A 21,233-nucleotide genomic window follows, 5' to 3' on the forward strand; every position below is an offset into this window, starting at 1 on the left:
TTGTGTGTAGAGAGAAAGGGAGACATTTGTTTTAAGAAATTGACTCACAATATTGTGGAGGCTAGCAAGTCCAAAATCTGCAGAATAGGTTCACATGCTGGGTACTCAGGGAAGAGCTACTGTTGCAGCTCCAGTAGTAAAAAGACAGGCAGCCGGCAGAATTTCTTCTTCTTTAGGAGAGGCCAGTATATTTTTTTTGCTTGAAGGCCTTCAGCTAATTGGATGGGTCTCATTCACTTTATGGAGGGTAATCTGCATTACTGAAAGTGTACTGATTTAAATGTTAATCACATCTAGAAAAAAAATACCTTCACAGAAACATAAAGAATAATGTTTGACCAAATATTTGGGTGTTATGGTCCAGCCACGTTGACAGATAAAAATTAAGTATCGCAGCCATAAAACAAGTTAAATACATAAAAAATGATGGATATCTTACAGAGTACATTAGTGTACTCTCTAAGCAGAATAGACATAAATTATAAATAAAGAAAAAATAATCTGACAAACACAAAGTATTTAGAAATCAAATGACACATTTCTTAATAACTCATGGCTCAAAAAAAAGCAAAAAGAAAATTAGAAATTGTTTTGAAGTGAATAAAAATTAATATATAAAATGTAAAAATTTCTGTGGCACAGTTAAAACAGTGATTAGAAGAAAACATATAGCACTAAATATTTTTTAAAATTTCTAAAAAAATTATCTAAGTGTACATCTAAAGAAAATAGACAAAGCTGAACAAATAAATATAATACAAGTAGAAAGAAAAGAATCATAAAGATTAGAGTGTAAATCAATAGAATAGGAAATAAACGAACTACAGAAAAAAATCAGTGAAGCGAAAGATTTTTTTTAAATAAGCAAATAGCATTAGTACACCTCTAGCCATATGGGTTAAAAAAGAATACAAATTACCAATATTAGGCATGAAAAGAAGACACCATGATGGATTTCTAAGATATTGAAGGGTTATAGGGTACTATCATGAGCTACTGTACGCTAATAAAGTTAGATGAAATTTTCATATTTTATGACAACCATAAATTACCAAAAGTGACTCAAAAAGAAATGAAAAATTTGAATAGAGTTATAGCAAATGAAAAATGTGAATGTTTAATTTCAACATTCCCACAAAGATTTTAGGCCCAGATGACTTCACTCGTTAATTCTTTCAGATTTATGGAAGAAATAATGCTAATCCTACACAGTATCTTTTTAAATATAGAAGAGGAGAGGTTTATCAGCCTATTAATGAGTTTGAAATTGCCCTGATGCCAAATCATGCTGCCTATCTCAGTAGTATATTTACAGGAAGCCAAATATTGTTGCTGTTCTAGAGCTTAGAAAGTAATTAGATCAAAGTAATCTCAATAAATAGTATACTTAAAAACCTGTGAAAATATATGTGATTTTCTAATTTAAAAAAAAAAAAAACCCTGAACATACAAATCTAAAAAACAATTAAACAGGTAGTATTAGAAAGTAAAGTTAAAAAAAAAATAGACTTGCATCCTCTGAAGCCACAGCCTGAGCTCTAGGTTGGCCCCTTTTAGCCATGGCTGGAGCGGCTGGGATGCAGGGCAACAAGTCCCTAGGCTGCACACAGCATAGTGACCTTGGGCCCTGCCCACAAAACCATTTTTTCCTAGGCCTCCAGGCCTGTGATGGGAGGGGCTGCTGTGAACACCTCTGATATTTTTCTCAATGTTTTGGGGATTAACATTTGGCTCCTTGTTACTTATGCAAATTTCTGCAGACGGTGGCTTGAATTTCTCCTCAGAAAATGTTTTTTTCTTTTCTATGACATTATCAGGCTGCAAATTTCCCAAACTTTTGTGCTCTGCTTCCCTCATAAAACTGAATGTCTTTAACAGTACCCAAGTCACCTCTTGAATGCTTTGCTGCTTAGAAATTTCTTTCACCAGATACACTAAATCATCTCTCTCAAGTTCAAAGTTCCACACATCTCTAGGACAGGGCAACATGCAGCTAGTCTCTTTGCTAAAACATAACAAGAGTCACTTTTGCTTCAGTTCCCAAACAAGTTCCTCATCTCCATCTGAGACCACCACAGCCTGGACTTATTGTCCATATTGCTATCAGGCTTTTGGTCAAAGCCATTCAAGAAGTCTCTAGGAAGTTCCAAACTTTCCCACATTTTCTGTCTTCTTCTGAGCCCTCCAAACTGTTCCAACCTCTGCCTGTTACCCAGTTCTAAAGTTGCTTCCACATTTTCAGGTATCTTTCCAGCAACGCCCCACTGTACTGGTACCAATTTACTGCATTAGTCTGTTTTCATGCTGCTGATAAATACACATCAGAGACTGGGAAGAAAAAGAGGTTTTATTGGACTTACAGTTCCACATGGCTGGGAGGCCTCAGAATTACGTTGGGAGGTGAAAAGCACTTCTTTACATGGTGGAAGCAAGAGAAAAATGAGAGAGATACAAAAGCAGAAACCCCTGATAAAACCATCAGATCTCGTGAGACTGATTCACTATGAGGACAGTATGGGTGAAACCATCATACTGTTCCCACCAGGTTCCTCCTCCCACAACACGTGGGAATTATGGGAGTACAATTCGAGATGACAGTTGGGTGGGGACACAGCCAAACCATATCAGGCCAGATACCCTAAATCATCTCTCTCAAGTTCAAAGTTCCACAGATCTCTAGGACAGGATAAAAAGGCCACCGATCTCTTTGCTAAATTATGGCAAGGATCACCTTTGCTCCAGTTCCCCGTAAGTTTCTAATCTCCATCTGAGACCTCCTCAGCCTGGAGTTCATTGTCCATATCACTATATTAGAATTTTGGTCAGAAGTATTCAACAAGTGTCTAGAAAGTTCCAAACTTTGCCACATCTTCTTGTCTTGTTTAAGCCCTCCAAACTCTTGCAAGCCCTGCCCATTACTTAGTTCCAAAGTCACTTCCACTTATTCAGGTTACCTGTAGATCAGCACTCCATTTGTGGTACCAATTTTCTCTATTAGTTCGCTTTCACACTACTATAAAGATACTACCTGAGACTCGGTAATTTATAAGTAAGAGTTTAATTGACTCACAGTTCTACATGGCTGGGAGGCCACAGAAAACTTATAACATGGCAGAAGGCAAAGGAGAAGCAAGGCATGTTTTACATGGTGGCAGGAGAGAGAGAGTGAGAAAGCAGTGCCACACTTTAAAACCATCAGCTCTAGTTTTATAGTGACAACACATTCACTATCACAAGAACAGCAAGGAAGAAACAGCTCCCGTGATCCAATCACCTCCCACCAGGTCCCTCCCTTGACATGTGGAGATTTCAATTTGAGATGAGATTTGAGTAGGGACACAGAGCCAAACCATGTAATATGTGTGTATATATACATATATATATAAATATATATTTATATACAGTTTATAAAAATAGTAAGATATTTTTAATTCTCATAAACCAATTTTTGTCCCCGTGGGGGAAATATTATCTCTATTGAAAGGCATGATTTATAATATGAGATGATTTTGAGTAATTTAAGCCATTCCAAAAAACATAATCCATTCCAGTTAAAACTAGTCATTACATATATATATTATAAATATATAACATGTATATTTTATTAGACCATAAAAGAATGTTTGAATTATTTTTATTTTTCTAAGAAATAGTTTTTACATAACTTACCTTTGCTTCTTGGTGAGGCCCACTGAGTCTTAGATATGAAGTGCGTGTGAAAACAAAAACATAAATGTGACTATAGCATTGTAGTGCTAACTTTTTCTTCTTACCTAGAGAAGAGTCAAGAGAGACTTTTATACAATGTGCTTTTTGAAATTCAGTGTCTGATAATCTTGTAATGATAGAAAAAAATAAGTGAGCCTAAAATGACTGAAATTGAGAAATTTTGGCAGCTAACAAAGTCTTCAACATAAGTAATAGCCATCAAAATCAGTGGGGATCACGGGCCATGGCCCCCTATATCAGAGTCATCTGGACTGACAATTAAAAGTAAAGATGCTTAGAACTCTTTGCAGACCTAGTAAATCAGCCTCCTTTCAAAGCCAAATCTAGAAGTCTACATAAAAGCAACAACAATACGGTTTCTCCTGGAAACTACATTTACTCTAATCTTATGTACAAATGCTGAAATTAGTGTAAAAAATTCCCAGCCATATCTGGCTTAGAATTTACTAATTCTCTAATGAGGAATAAAAGGAAATTTCTGTAAAACACTAAGATGTAGTATCTATAATCTGTGTAGAGTATTTTGCTCAAATTCATGTTGAAGGAAGCTGCTTGACGTGCCATGGTGTGTTAGGTTCTTCTTGCATTGTTGGAGGCCAAGGCACGGGGATTGCTTGGCACAGGAGTTGAAGAACAACCTGAGCAACCTAGTGAGAACTCATCTCTACAAAAGAGAAATTAAAAACTAGCCTGGTATGGTGGTGCATGCCTGTAGTCTCAGTTACTCAGGAGGCTAAGGTAAGAGGATTGCTTGAGCCCAGAAGGTGGCGGTTGCAATGAGCTGAGATCATGCCAATGCACTTCAGCCCGGGCAACAGACCAAAACCCTGTTTTTAGAAAAAGAAAGAAATACACGAGAGTGTGTAATTTAAAATGCAAAGAGGTTTTAATTGGCTCATAGTTCTTCAGGCTCTACTAAAGCATGATGCTGGCATCTGTGCACCTTCTGGGGAGGCCTCAGGAAACTTACAATCATGGTGGAAGGCAAAAGAGTAGAAGGCACAGTCACCTGGCCAGAACAGGAGCAAGAGAGCAAAAAGGGAGATGCCATCAACTTTTAAATGACCATATCCCATGAGAATTCTCTCACTATTGTGAGAACAGCACCAAAAGGATGGTACTAAACCATTCATGAAAAGCCACCCACATGACCCAATCACCTCCCACTAGCCCCCACCTCCTACATTGGAGATTACAATTTGACATGAGATTTGGCGGGGGTTCACCGGGCTATTCCATCCACACTGAAGCCCAGCAGGTAGACCAAGTCTTAAAGATTAGTCAGGCTTACTTACTCATGCCTATACACACTACCTATAGCATAAGTTTAATTATTCACTTAACAATCACGCATTGAAAATCTATCATGGTATATAATATATGATATTAGTATATTATATATACTAATAGTTATCTTGATGTTCTGCTACAAAATTATATTACAAAATATAACAAATAGTCAAGAGATAAGATCACTCTTGAAATATATGGTATGCTGTTATTGACGAAATAGCTAAAGGAATCTATTTTTTTCTTCTCAAGAAGCAATACCTAAAGATTAATTTAAAAACAGTAGTTAAGTAGTTGGTTCAAGGTTAAATAAGAACAAAATAAAGCATGGCTATCTATGATTTCCTTTTTAGCCTCGATGGAGTAGAATAACTAAAATCATAGATAGCTATTAAATGGCATGTAAAAATATTCCTGAGAACAACAGAAGCCAAACGTAGGGAACATTCTCCGGAAAAAGAAAGAAATGGAACAAAATATATTAATAAAATTGTCCTTCCCTGCAAGTGAGAAATTAGACTAAATATTTCCTCTTTACAAGCGTTGTTGGCATGACTCCACCTAACACTAGTTATTTTCCTGTATTGTACCAAAAAGTAAATGCCTTAGGAAGGAAATAATTGATAACATTTAGGAATAGTTAAAATTTTGCTGGTGTACAAGTCTAATGGTTCAATAGAACTATTAAATATTTGGGTTAATATTTTTCTTATGATCATGTGATTCCAATATAAATTATGTAGCTGAAAAGGCTGATAGCTCTGGCACACAAATATTTACCCCCAGTGCTGTGATTTTACAGGTGCTATGATGTGATGCTACAACTTTATATCATTTTTATACTTTTAAAATTTTGTATGTTTAAAAAAATACTTTAATCCAACATCTTTTGACAATTTTGCTTTGTTATTCACTAATGTGGATGAAGTTTCAGGCATTTTGAACTTTTACCTTCCCCAGGGGTTGTCTGGGGCTTGGAGAGCTGAGACTTTTTTATTTTTGAGGGGCCAGGAATATACTAAATCAAGTATTTGATTTAAAGCTCTGAGGTTTAAAATAAAGTGTGAGACTCTTAGTGCTAGGGAGCTTCTCAGCATGAGCAAAATTTAGTAATAATAGAATGGATGAACCACAACGGGTCCAAAGCTTAGCATAAGTAAGTATGCAAGATCTTGTATGCTTATTCTGACTTCTTTATTTTGGAAATGAACCAAGAACACCCTCCGCTGGGGGATTACCAGTATTCAGTAACTCAGTAGTGGTGAGAAAAATTATGAGAATCTGATTGCCATGTAACCTTCTTAGCTGTTAGCCCCAATTGCCATCACCATGCAGTTTCAAGAGTGTTTTCAGTTCACAGCAACTCAGGTTTCCAGTTTGTTCATGATTCTCAAAATGATTCAAGAGACTTCTTTGTAAGTGTATTTTCCATTAATATGATGTATCTTAAACTACTTTTCTTTTTACTGTGCCTGCCTTCTCAGTAGGAACTCTTCTGTCAGACATCCAACAAAATCATATTTTAATCACATTTATAATGTCCTCCTGTAGTTGGGGAATAGCAGACATTGAACTGACTCACTTAAAGGTGAAAGAGAAAATTAGGCTTTGCCTCCCTTAAAGCAGGAGTACATTCCTACCATAATGACATTTTCAGATTGCTCTGCACTTATAAATAACACCTGTTCACATCAGGTATATGCACTAGGCAGTCCTTCTCCAAGTGATGAAATGAATTCTTCTCCACACAACGTTCAATAATCCAGTATCCAATTCTTTTATTTCTATTTGTGACCTATAACTCAAACATGCCAGAGTCTGTATGTAAAGTAATTAAAATGAAATAGAATTGAGGTTAAATTAGTCCCTTTGCAAAAGATCCATTTTGGCAGTATAAATAATGTTTAATAGATTTGTGTTAGATGTACAAAATAGGCAGAAATTTAAGAAAATATAACTTATTTTGTATATTAGCCTAAGTTAAACTAAGAAATAGAGGAGAGAATGAGAGTAAGAAAGTGTGTGTGTGAGTGTGTGTGTATGTGTGTAAAAAGAGAAAGAGAAAGAGAGAGAGAGAAAGAGAGAGAAGGAAGAGATAAGAGAGAATAAGTTACCTAAGAGCACTGGTTCTGTAAAGTTTAGTGGATAAAAGATTTGAACTAAGTAAAAGCAAAACTTTAAAAAATTAGGACTTTTTATGGAAGAAAACCCATAATCCTAGACACTGAGACATCACTGAAATTGCTCCATTTTGATATTCTGTGAAAGAGAACTAACGATTTAAAAAGACTGAGTATTTCCTGTATATTACAAAAAGAAAGTGGTGGAGAAGGAAAATCAGATCAAAGGAAAAGGATGAGAAGTTCAGTAATCATTGAACCTTAGGAAATCAGGAACCTCAGAAAAAAATCAAACTTGAACGTACATGGCACAGAGAACAAACAACATTCACAGTTTCATTTGTTAATGCTATGTAACTCATGTATCTACTATTGGATACATGAAGACATATATCTTATTTCAGAAAAAAATGAGATTAAGAATTAATTATCATCAGAACTTCAGTTTAACAAATTTTCTTCTTTTTCTTTTCTAGACTGTTCTAATAAGCTATTAGTTGCCATTTGGAAGTCAATAACAGCCTTTACAATAATACAATCATGTATGTTATTCTGGGCTGCTATGACAGAATACCATAGATTAACAATAGAACAGTGACTTAAATTGTTTCTCACAATTCTAGAGGCTGGGAAGTCCAAAATCAAGGCCAGGAAGATTCCGTGTCTGGTGAGGGCCCACATCATAGTTTGCAGGTGGCTATCTTCACCTTGTATTCCCATTTTGTCTAGAAAGTTATCATCTCTCTCATGTTTCTTTTCATAAGGGCACTAAACTCATTGTTGAGGGCTCTGTCCCTATGACCTAATCACCTCTCAAAGTCCCCATTTCCTAATTCATCACAATGGGAGTTATTTCAATATAGGAATTTTGTGGGGACACAAATATTTGGTCCATAACACATGATTTTTAATAGTTATAATTCTTATCATTCAGGCAATACTTTATAATAGATTTTTAGCTTTAGAGGCAGAAATGATATCGTGTTTTACTGCTGACCCATAGATGGGTTAGAATTTTTAAATTAATGACTAATTTGTGAAGACTCTATAGTAACTAATTATTTCCCATGTATCTATATAAAATCTGCAAGCAGCTTGGGACTAGAAATTATGTTTTACAATTTTTCATTGTTGTTTCCATGACAACCCACATAATGCAAGACAAAAAGTGGGGATTTATGAAACATATTGTTTTCTCTGTTAGAATAAAGATCTAGTATTATAACAAATAGATAAAGGATAAAACTTTAATATGCATTTCTTATTGAATTATTTCCCAAAAATATCCTTTTGATCTTAAAAAATAATTAAACTTACACATCCAACCAAGCTGGAGTAACAGGAAACAAATTTACCTCTTTGCCTGAAACCAAAAACTAAAAAAACGATACAGAAGAAATTATGAAACAATGGTTTTTATACATGTGAAAATGGCTGGTGCAAGATAATAATTCCCAAGAGAAGGGAAATTAAGTTACGTGGAACATTTATCCTAGGCTAATGGCTAGAAAGCGTTTTCAATTCACAGTTCAGAGAGAGGAAACACACAACACACAACACACACACACACAGAGAGAGAGAGAGAGAGAGAGAGAGAGAGAGAGGTCCTAGCAGTTACCCAAAGTGAATAAGATAGTTTTAAGTCCTGGGAGGTCAAGGCAGCTAGAATTCATAAGATAGAGTATTGCAGAAAACATTCTGCAAAGAGAATGTTATAGAACTCTTCAGAGTGATCCTCATTAGTCTTTGGCTGAATACAGATTAATAGATGGATATATGGAGACTGAGTTCAGAAAATGAAACAACTAAAAGGATGAGAGGCACAATTCCATTGAGAGAACACTGGACTGAGAGTAGTCTGTGTTCTCACCTGTCATAGGTGTAAAAATACCTGTAAATTCCTGAGATGTTAGTAAGAATACTCAGATGGGTATAGCCTCATTAGAGCAGAAAAACAGCCTTAGGATAAGGGCTACTCTGAGTCTACCTAAGAAAGCTTAAGGCAAGCATTAAAAGGATCAAAGTGTTCCCAAATAACTTAACTCTATCCCAGAAGAGAGTTCAATAACATTTATAGAAATGAAAAATATTTAACAGCCAACGATGTAAGATTCCAATGTCTGTCATCAAATACAAAAATTGCCAGGAGTGCAAAGAAGCAGGAAATACAGCTCACTATGAGAAAAAATATAGCAATTAATAGAAACAGACATGAATTTTATAGGCAATATCATTAATAGGCAAGGGCACTAAAATATTTATTAGAAGTATGTAAGATATGTTCACGAATATAAAGAAAAGTTTAAGCAGAGGAATGGAAGACATAAAACATAAAAATTAAGCTTCTAGGATGAAACCTAAAATATATGAGATGGAAAATATATTGAATAGAATGATACCTGATGAAGCACTGGAAAAGAAAAGGTTATTGAAATTGAAGACATGCCAGATATTATGCAAAAAAAAAAAGAAAAATAAATTGAATATTAGTAAATTCTAGGAAAACTTTAATTAAGCTAATATATTAATTGGAATCCCTGAAGGAGGTAAGAGAGAAGAGGAACAGAAAAAAATATGAAGATATAATCACCGAAAATTTCCCAAATTTGATGAAAACCATAAACCCACAGATTCAAGCTCAGTGATCTCCAAGTCTGAAAAACAAGAAGAAAACCACAAAGCAACCTTAATGAAGTTACTTAAAACCAATAATGAAGAAAAAACTTAAAAACAAACAGGAAAAAATACATTATGTAGAGTATCAAAGATAAGAATGATAGCATACTTCTTGGCAGAAACAATATAAGCTAGAATACAATGGAGAAACATCTTTAAAGTAATGAAAGAGCAAAACTGACAATGTAGAATCCTATACCCAGTAAAAATAGCTTTCAAAAGTAAAGGTAAAAAGAAAAAACATATTTAAAAAACTGAAATAATGTAATCTTATCAAAACTGAAATAATTTAATATTATTAATATTAAATATTAATATTTAATAATATCAATTATAAGCAACATTAAGAAAGTCTATTTAGAGGAAAAAATGATATCAAATGGAAATCTGAATCTACACGAAAGATTAAAGAACACCAGAAATGATAGATACAGATAAATACAGACATAAAATTTTAATTTCTACATAATAACTAACTGTTGAAAGAGAAAATAGGAATGTATTGTAATCTTTGTAAGATACGTAGAAGTAAAATTGTGAGAAAAATAGCACAGATGTCATAAAGGGGACTACAACTTTTCCCGTTGTAAGTTTTTTTACACTCTATATAAAAAGATGCAAAATTCTGTAAAAGGAGATTGTGATAAATTCAAGAGATATACTATAAACCATGAAGCAACACTAAAATACCAAGACAAAAATTTACAACTACTAACTAGTAGAAGAAAATATTGAATCATAAAAATATTTAATTAATCCTAAAAATGACAGGAGTAGAGAAAACCAAAGGAACAAAAATCATATAGGGTCACCAAGTCTAGAGATCTAATGCGTAACATGAGGACAATAGTTAATAAAATTGTACTGTACTAGCGATTTCTGCTAAATAAGTAGATTTTAGCTGCTCTTCCCACAAAAAAGGACAGCTATGTGAGATAATGGATATGTCAATCTGCTTCATTATAGTAATCGTTTTACTATCTGTCTCTCACAACATCATGTTGTACACCTTAACATACACAATAAAATTTATGTTTAAAAAATTTTAAACATTGTTTTTTTTTTGAGACAGAGTCTCATTCTGTCACCCAGGCTGGAGTGCAGTGGCACGATCTTGGCTCACTGCAACCTCTGCCTCCAGGTTCAGTCAATTCTCCTATCTCAGCCTCCCGAGTAGCTGGGACTACAGGCTCCCACCATTACACCCAGCTAGTTTTTGTATTTTTGGTAGAGACGGGGTTACACCATGTTGGGCAGGATGGTCTCGATCTCTTGATCTCATGATCCACCTGCCTCGGCCTCCCAAAGTGTTGGGATTACAGGCATGAGCCATCGAGCATGGCCAAAAATTTTAAAACATTTTAAAAAGATTATGTGGGACAAGTAAAAATCAAATAGTAAGATAGCAGTTTTATGCTTAACCATAGTGTGTCATGAAGAAAAGGAAGATAATTTTAGATTGAATACAAAAAAAAACCTGACTATATGCTGCCTAAAAGAAATCCATTTTAAATATAAAGATAAAATAAGTAAATGGTAAAGGAATTTAAATACATATACCGTAGCTAATACTAATTAAAATAAATTAAAATCGTGCTGGAGTGGCTACATTAATATCAAACTATGTAACTGTGAAATTTTTTATATATACATATTCTTTAGAGAGAGAGAGATAATAGATGATAGACAGATAAATAGGCAGATAGATCTTTGCCCTTGCTTCCTGAAACATAGCTTTTAAAACTCTTCCAGATAGTGGTGTGGGAAGAATCCATTGATAAAATTTTTCATCTTTGATCCTGGGTTTCTGTTACAGAGTCACAGAATTTTTTTGAATTTCTGGATTGATAGGAGTGTCTTTTGTTCTAATGGTTCTTGATGACTCTTGGTAGGCTCTTAGATGGAAGCTCATCACCAGAAAGGCCAAGCCATAATTAGAAGTTGGGAATTTTCAGCCCCACTTTTCACGTGCTTTTGGAAGAAGAGAGAGGCTGGAGATTTAGTTAATAATAGATTATGCCTATGTGATGAAGTCTCCATGAAAATTCGTAAGTTGAAGGGAGTGTGGAGAGCTTACGGGTTGCAGAACATGTGGAGGTGCTAGGAGGGTTGGGGATGGAGAGTAGAGGTGGGGATTTTAAAGACAGGTATGAGGGAACTTACGCCCACATAGAGATGGGCTCTGATGTGCGCACACAGTAAGGGCTCAAATAAGTCCTTGCACCCATGTGATGACCATTGGAGCTGCTCCCTCTCCCAGGCAACAGCTAGTCTCCATCTGTTCTTGCCTTATGTCTTTTAAAGAAGTCCCTGAATAGAAAAGTCTTATGCTTATGCTCAAACAGGGTGTTCTTTATTAGCTGAACTTTGGAATAAGAGACAGAAAAAGAGCTGAAGTCATGTACCTCAAGCCAACTCCATAATTCATACGGGCACAAAATATTCCAGAGATCACAGCAGTTCAAGCTACACATAGCAGTAACTCACCAAGTCAGGTTTTTTAATTATCTCAAAAACGTGAATCAACACTGAGTACTATCAAAAGCAAAATGAATGTACATTAATCACAGAATATTTTAGTCACATGGCATCTTTCATCCCAGAAAAGGTCACAACCCATGGGTCTGTTTCTCATCACACTTAACCTGAGGAAACAAGAGAGCAAGTAGCTTTGAAGAGATTGAATGGGAAAATGTTGAGTGTTTAATCTAGACAGAGCTACACAATTGTTGCAAAAAGCAAATGCTTTCTCTTACTGGGTCTTGTTTCTAGAGTTGCCGTATTTGCTTCCCCCCAGTGATAAAGAAATGGACAACAGCTTATATGTATGTTCATTAAGATCATGGGTGAAAAATAAGTCTTGAGAGAAACTTATAACTAGTATATTTTATAGTATATACACTATAGTATATACCAGAATATTTTTATAGTATATATACTATAAAATATACTACCTAATAGAATATTATTAAAATTATTATTATTTCTGCCAAAAATAAGTATGTTTACTATACTGAGTAATTGATTTATTATTTCTGGCAATACATTCATGGGAAATCAAGCACACTATGCATCACTCATGGTACTGATGAACTGACGATTTAGACTAAACAGATCATTATTACCTTTTCTTGCTCTTCAAACTGGGGTCTGGGTAAAATATTATCTATTTCTTTCTACTTTTATGGTAAAGTGAGCCGAAGGAAAGACTGAGGCATAATAGAAAAATGCTATTTTCCTGAGGCATTACATTTTCTGCAATAAATATTATCAGATCGTTTTTTCAGATAAAAGCATTTATTTTCGAACAATGCTCACTAAAACTTTGGTGCTTTTACATATTTATTCCAAGCCTTCTGCAAATAAAGAAGTATTTTCCCTCAGTACATCAAATTCTCTGTTGAGTTTCTGAATAGCTTTCATTACTTATACATATTAGAATTTCATTCAAGGATTTCATTGTGAAAAAATTATTGAAAAGCATTTGAAAATTATTCTATTAAAACAAAGATGCATGTGATTGTAGAAAAAAGGCATATATTCATTTGCTTTTACAGGTCAATGAAAATTTGAAAGAAATTTTGAATGTTATAGCTCTTTTATAATTTGTCTAGCGGGCTTTCTGTTTCTTACGAGAAAGTCCTCCCAAAAAATTGTTGAAAAAAAAGAAATTGTGTGCTTATCCCCAAAATAAATAACTCACTCTTCTCAGCCTTTTATTATTCCGAGTGAGACTTCATTTGAATTTTGTTAATAAAAGCAGAAAACTATGATTCTTTGGTAAATGTGGGGATAAAACAGTAGGTTGGCTACAAATTTATTCTAAAATATTTAATGGACCCTTACCCTGATGTAGGCCAAATAGTAAGTGCTGGGATTCGTTCAGTGTCTGTTTTAGAGTAGATCTCAGGCTATAAAATGGGATAGAGATGTAAGCAAATGCAGTTATGACATTCTCTGGCCAGTCACACACCATAAAATATATTTTTCTGATTTTAATTAAAATGTAATTTAACATTTGTTTCCTCTGTGGTGATAGTGATGTCATAGCGAGGTAGGGGACCAGTAGGACTTAACTCCCGGACCAGATTGAAAACCGGCTAAAACTGACAAGGGGCCCTGAAAGCAACCCCTGCTTGTTGTTGCTGCCCATCAGCATAAGACATTCCCACCAGCACCGCGACAGTTGACAAATTCCATGGCAACACCCAGAAGTTACTGGCCATTTTCTAGAGATTTCTGAATAACCCATGTCTTAATTTGCATGTAAATAAAAGTGGGAATAAATACAGCTACCTAAAACCCATAGAAGTACCCCTATGGTACTCAGTGCAGTGCCTATGAGCTAGCCCTGTTCTGCAATGAGCAGTCAGAGAACTGTAACACTGCCACTTCAATAAAGCTGCTTACTTCTACCACGAGCTTGCTCTTGAATTCACTCCTAAGTGAAGCCAAGAAGCTGCCCTACATCACTGGCAAGTCAACCAGTAGCTTGAGAAGAGGTGGCGAAAGGCAGCGAGGTAGGGAGAGTGGACAAATGATGAGATGTTAGCAATAGGAGATGGTCAGCAAAGCAGGAAGGCAACTGGCAACCCAAGCTCCGAGGGTTGTAGTATTGAGTCTGTAACATCAAAGAGCTGCTAATACTGAACAGCTGGAACACTAACCAAAGGCTCTTTTCAGGGCCGTCATCTTTCCTGGCAGGTGGTGGAGCCAAGCTAATGGGCAAGCGGCTACAATACTGCTGCCTTGTAGAGGACTCACTGTTCTGGCTGGTGAGTGATGGGTCTGCACTGTGGTCTACCCGTGGCAGCTGAGCCTATCCAAGCTGGGGGGTACCTGAGGAGACCATCACCCAGTTCTCATGTTGGAGACTGGTTGACACAATTTTGGCTCTTGCAGGTGAGTGTCCCCTCTGCCACCCCCTTCAATATCAGGTGAACCAGGAGACAGAACCTCTGTCTAGGTGGTCAATTTAAAGTCCCCCATCATTTGGGTGCCCTGGACAGAGGCACATTTTGCCCCATCCCTCAATCTTTTATTCTCTAATGCCATTTTATTATTCCACCTGCCATTTTATTATTCCACCAGCCATTTTATTTTCTGCCCTGGATGTGTGTTTCATTTGCAGTAATTTTGTTTTCAGCCCCTGCAAGCTATATTTTGACAAATGTTTAAGGCAGGATCTTTATTTGTGAGAGGTGCCCCAGTTTATTGACTCCAGGACACTGGAGTTATGTTGTTTTGTGACCCCAACTTGGCATTTGGGGCTCACTGTTAGCCCCCACTGGATGTTCTGGAGTTTTCAGCCTTTGGTGAGGAGACACTCATTGGCTCTTACTTGGTTGCTCTGGGTTTTTTGGCAATGGTACTGTTGTCCACCCGGCTGGATGCTCCAGGATTTTCAGCACTGACATTCCCTCTAGAATTGAGGGGAATTTCCCCACTCCCTTTGGGGAATCTTGGTGTCACCTTTTTTGACCTGAAGTTAGAAGTTGTTATTTTCTCTAACAGCCAGTTGTGGGCCCCTCGCTTGTGCTGTCTTCTTTTCTGTCCAATAAACTGCCTTGTTCAAGCTCATCTTGGTTAAAGTGGCAAGGGTTTTTCGTTTTCTTTTCAGTTTCTCTGCTACTGGGAGAATTCCATGGCAAGTCAGGGTCTTCAACGTCTCCCCTTGAATAATGTTGTTCACCTCTTAACTTTCTCCCTTCCACAATAACCTTCTGTTTCTTTTGGTCCCTCTTTGTGAAAACTAAGATGCTTGCTTTTCTCTCTGTAGCATTTAGATTCATCATTCTACTGCCCACTCATAGCGCATAATCCATTTTTGTAAAGCTTTGTTACTTATACTTACACTTTCTTTGCAGAAGATGGAAATTTAAAATGGAAAATAACTAGGCTTTCATTAAACTTAGGCAAACTAAAAACAATTTCTGTAGAGAACCTTATTTCGTATGGATACAACAGTGAGCATCTTAGAGGATTTGCCACTAGTGTGTCTTTGAGGCAACTGGAGCAAATTCAAATTAGATGGTCTAAATAGGAAAAAAAAAAAACATTTTCTATTGCAACACTGTTTGGGTCCAATACAAATTGGAGCACCAAGAGGTTGGCCTAAACAAGGTTTTTAAAGTTATAATGCTATTTTACAATTAGACTTATTCTGTAAAAGGAGAAGGAAAATTGGGAGAAGTTCCTTATGTGCAGGCTTCAATGACTTTCCACCAGGATTCTGACTTACAGGATAGCTGGATGATGTGTCTGGCTCATGATACTCCCAGGCACCTAGAAGTTGTCTCAGATATCCTAGACGACTGTCTCCTAGCTGCTCCCCCAGAAGGTCTACACTCCCTTCAAAGCTTCCTCAGTCCCCTAGTTCTGAGAGAGGACCCACAGGTTATCTTGCACAGGATTCCAACCCAAGGTGATCAGGCACCCATCTCCCTTATGTAACTAGCCCTAGCCTATAGCTCCCACTGCCTGAGGAAATCAGCCCAACCAGTACCACCAGGAGTGGGACCCCTATCAGCCCTTAAAATTGAAGCTGTGTTCATTGTGGGAGGTAGCCAGTGGAGATGGGGGAACACAGAGTGTACGCATCTTTTTCCATGTCCAATTTGGCTTTATGCAAGGGGAAATTTGGCTGGTTTTCAAAGGATCCAGGGAAATTTACAGAGGAGTTTATTAAGTTGGCCATGTCCTTTGATTTACCTTGGCATGGGTTGCAAATATTATTATCCACTTGCTGTACCAAGAAGAGAAACAAAAAAATTCTAGGTACTGGCCATAAAAGTGCAGATGGAGTGACCACTCACAACCAAGGCCATGACATTTATCATACTGGGGAGATGTAGGTCAGTGGCATTACCAGAGGGTTTCCCAATATCTCAAACACAGAAATAACATGCTAACTTGTTTAGTAGAATGTATGAAAAATTGTGTGGTAAGCAATTAATTATGACAAAGTTAGAGAAGTCAGGGGAGAAATGAAAATCCTGCTGTGTTTCTGGGCTCCTTGGTTAAGGCACTCAGGAAGTATTCTAATGTAGACCTTGACTCCCCAGAGGGATGAGCTCTCCTGGACATACATTTTAATACTCAATCTTCCCCTGACATTATAAGGAAATTACAAAAGGCAGCAGTGGATCCCCAAACCCCCATGAGCCAACTCTTAAGCATGACCTTTGGAGTTTACAACAATAGGGGTAGGGGGGAGGAAGAGATAAAAACCAAAATAAATAACCCAAAAGTGCAATTGTTAGCAGTTGCTTTAAGTGCTCTGCTACCTCAGATTTACCTATCCTGAGGATGTTTTGAGATCGGCATCTGGAATGACCAGACAAGAGCCCCTGACTCACCGGGCCCTGGGCCAAAATCAGTGTGCCTTCTGTGAGCAAGAAGGCCACTGGAGTAAGGACTATCCCTGGCTTAAAAGGGAGTCTGAGCCACCCACATCCATAATAACCAAGAGAACAGAGGACTGACAGAGCCTGAGGTCGTCTACACCTCTCACTGTACACATTACCATCTCCACAGAGGAGCCTCAAGTGACACTTGACATGGAAGGTAAAAATACTGAGTTATTGAATATGGGAGCAGCCTTCACAGTTCTAACCCACTACTTAGGGCCACTGCCTTCCCACTCCTTTACCATACAGGGATTGATGGCCAGCCAAAATTTAGGACATTCGCTTATCCCCTTCATTTCACCATGGACAACCATACATTTTCTCATAGTTTTCTGCTTATGCCTGAGTGCCCTATCCCCTTACTGAAAACACTTATTTTCCCAATTACAGGTCATAGTTCAATTTGGAGAGCCTCATGAGAAGACAACAGGGCAGGAAGGGGCACTTCTCCTAGCTCTAAGTACTTGCTTTAACACACACACACACACACACACACACACACACACACACACACACACACAAAGGCTCTTCCATGACATATTGCTTCTCAACTAAACAGCTCTGTTTGGAATATGAAAGGTACTGGTAGAGCTGTTAATGTACCCCCAGTCCAGATTATTTTAAAACTCAATGTTAATTATCCATGGAAAAAAAAAATCCTTTGAGACCTGAGAAAAAGAGGACATCCAGTCCCCAATAACAAATTTTCTAAAGTACAGATTACTACAATCCTGTCAGTCCCCATGTATCACTCCCATTTTTTTTTGTAAAGAGACCATATTGGGATTATAGATTTGTTCAAGATCTGAGGGAAGTTAAGGAGGCAGCAGTGCTAGTCCTCCCAATAGTTCCTAATCCTTACACAATATTGACCCAAGTCCTTGAAGATGGTAATTGGTTCTCAGTATTAGACTTGAAGGACACCTTCTTTTGCATACCTTTACTTCCAGAATCCCAGTATATTTTTGTTTTTGGATGGACTGATCCAGACATTCATGCTGCATCTCAGCATACCTTGACACTCCTTCCCCAGGGTTTTAGGGACAGTTTCCATCTCTTTGGCAATGCATTGGCAAAAGGGTTGAGGGAACTACTGTAAAGTAATGGATCCCTGTTGCAATATGTGAATGACCTATTAATTTCCAGTACTATTAGGGAAGACTATGACAGGAACACAGTGCAGGTCCTTAATGTTCTTGGAAAATAAGGGTATTAATTACCCCCACACAAGACTCAAATTTCTATACAGAAAGTTAAATATTTGGGGTTTATGCTCATTCCTGGGACAAGGACCTTGGCCCAAAAATGAAAACAGACTATCCTGGCACTCTAGCCCCTTCAGATGAAGAAACAGTTAAGAGCCTTTTTGGAAATGACTGTATTCATTGGATTTGAATTCCTGGGTTTGGGCTCATGCCAAAACCACTCTATGAAGCTCTATAAAGCAGTGATCATGAGCCTTTGAATTGGGATAATACCTGTCAATAGGTATTTTTAACCCTAAAAGAGAAGTTGGGAACAGCCCCTCCTTTGGGACTTCCAAATTTAGAAAAGCCTTTCACCCTCTATGTGGCTGAAAAACAAGGGAGAGCTTTGGGTATTATAGCTCAAAGACTCAGGTATAATCCCAGACAAGTGGCTTACTTTTCTAAACAGCTAAACCAGGCAGTGGCTGGATGGCCAGGATGCTTGTGAGTTGTGGCCACCACTGCTTTATTAGTAGAAGTAGCCAGTAAGTTTATCTTGGGACAACAATTTAAATTGTGCAATGGCCTGGAAAATCAAGTACATGGTATCCTAGTGGCAAAAGTGTCTAACAGGGGGCCAGTTACTCAAATATCAAGCCATTCTGCTTAACGCCCCAGATGTTATTCTTAAAGTATGTCTACTCTGCTACCCTGCTGCCAGATTTCACATCCCCAGAAACAGGTCCTTAATTCATTCACTCTTGTGTGGAAACCATAGAATGGACCTCCTCCTCTAGCAGGCCTGACCTCAAAGATTAACCCCTGCCTAACCCTGGTGTTGAGTGGTTTACAGACAGAAGTAGCTTTATTCATGAGGGCGTTAGAAAGGCAGGTTATGCTGTGGTTAGCCAGTAAGAAGTCACTGAGGCCAACACTTTACCTACCCAGACTTCTGCCCAAAAAGTAGAAAAATTGCTCTAATTAGGGCCCTCCAACTGGGAAAAGACTTAAGAGTCAATATATTTATTGACTCCAAATATGGATTCCTGGTGTTCCATGTTCAAGCAGTGATATCGAAGAAAAGGGGATTATTAACAGCCAATAGATCCCTCATACAACATCACTCTGAGATGTTGGAACTTTTAGACATTTCCAACTTCAAAAGGAGGCAGCAGTTATTCACTTCAGGGAACACTAAAAGGGAGATCCCTCTATTATTAGGGGAATTGTCCTCCAATAATTGTCCTGGCAGCCAAGGCCACAGCTAAAGAAACACTGGCATTCCAGGCTACTGTACTAACACCAGGAACTCCGACCATGCCAGTGGCACCATGCTATACACTTGAGGAAATTAAATGGGCAGAACAGAAAGGCTTACAAAATGATCCCTCAGAGTGGTTAATAGAAACAATAAACTCTCCCCAAAGCTGATCAGTGGGAAATAATTAAGCATTTTCATGATTCTTCATATTTGGGATGGGATTCTCAAATATTCTTGGAGAAGTAACTATTCTAGACTATAAGAAGGTTCACCAAGGCCTGTGAATCCTGTGCCTATAACAAGCCAGGAAGCCGCCCCATACCCCACCCCCCACTACTCAAACTTACACACCAAGGAACATATCCTGGAGAAGACTGGCAAATAGATTTCACTCAAATGCCACCTTACAGTGGACTAAAATATTTGCTAGTATTTATAGACACTGTCACTGGGTGGCTAGAAGCTTTCCCCACAGGGGCGGAAAAAGCACTGGAAGTATCCAAATTCTTACTTAAAAAAAAAATTGTCTCAAGTTTGGGATTACCAAAAAGTTTGCAAAGTGATAAGGAACCCTCCTTCACAGCTGAAGTGACCCAGCGGGATTCCTCAGCCTTAGGCATTATCTATCATCTTCACTCCTTCTGGAGGTCTCAATCCTTAGGTAAGGTAGAAAAAGCCATTCATGTTCTAAAAAGGACATTAGCAAAACTCTCACAAAAGATGTCAGAGGCCTGATGTTTCCTCCTACCGATAGCACTTTTGAGGAAGAGGATGGCTTCAAAGGGAAACTTAAAGCTTCATCCATTGAAATGACTTATGGAAGACCCTTTTTAACTTTAGACCTACTACCCTACTACTTGATGAAGACACCCATGGAATACTCACTCATATTATCAATTCAGGCCAGCTTCAAGAGGCCTTTCAGGCATATGGAAATGAAGTGTTACATCCTCACTCAAAGGAACAGAATAGCTTCCCTGTTCAAGCAGGAGACTTAGCCTTACTAAAAACGTGGAAAATGTATTCTCTGACGAACAATTACAACCAAATGGAAGAGCCCTTGTTGACTGTTGTTGAGCACCCCCACTGCTGTTAAACTCCAGGGAATTACTAGCTGGATGCCCCTCTCCAGGATTCAACCTGTTCCTTCTGAGTACCTGCAGGCACAAAAAGAGGACCTACGACCTACACCTGTAAACTTTTGGAGGGTCACCGCTACTCATTTAAAAGAATCAGCACTCAGCTAGAAGTGGTAACATGGTGCTGTGAAATGTGAATTTTCTCTTCTTCCTGATACTTCTTTTCTATTGCTTTGGCCAACTGCTTTCTTTCTCCTTGGAAAAACCTCCTTTATCTTTGTTGGGTATAGAGGCCACTCTAAAGCCCAACCAGACACTGTGACTACTGTTTGTTCCCCTGATTAGCATAATCCACTGTGAGTGAAAACAAAACTTCAAAGTACATATTTCAAAAATTATAGTGTCAGGGAATCAACTTAATGGTTGCTGTATTTGTCATCAATCCCCAGGACAGAGAGGTCCACCATCTGGCACATCCAGAA

The 21,233-nt window shown here is 37.6% G+C and overlaps 1 non-coding gene across 1 annotated transcript; it reads left to right on the forward strand.

Moving 5' to 3' along the window:
* The first annotated feature begins 13,398 nt into the window (after positions 1 to 13,398).
* LOC129013375 (U7 small nuclear RNA) lies at positions 13,399 to 13,460 on the forward strand. Its single transcript, XR_008493861.1, has one exon. It is a non-coding gene; the product is annotated as a U7 small nuclear RNA (small nuclear RNA).
* The last annotated feature ends 7,773 nt before the right edge of the window (positions 13,461 to 21,233 follow it).

Source organism: Pongo pygmaeus, chromosome 15 (genome assembly GCF_028885625.2).
Source record: "Pongo pygmaeus isolate AG05252 chromosome 15, NHGRI_mPonPyg2-v2.0_pri, whole genome shotgun sequence".
Taxonomy (NCBI): domain Eukaryota; kingdom Metazoa; phylum Chordata; class Mammalia; order Primates; family Hominidae; genus Pongo; species Pongo pygmaeus.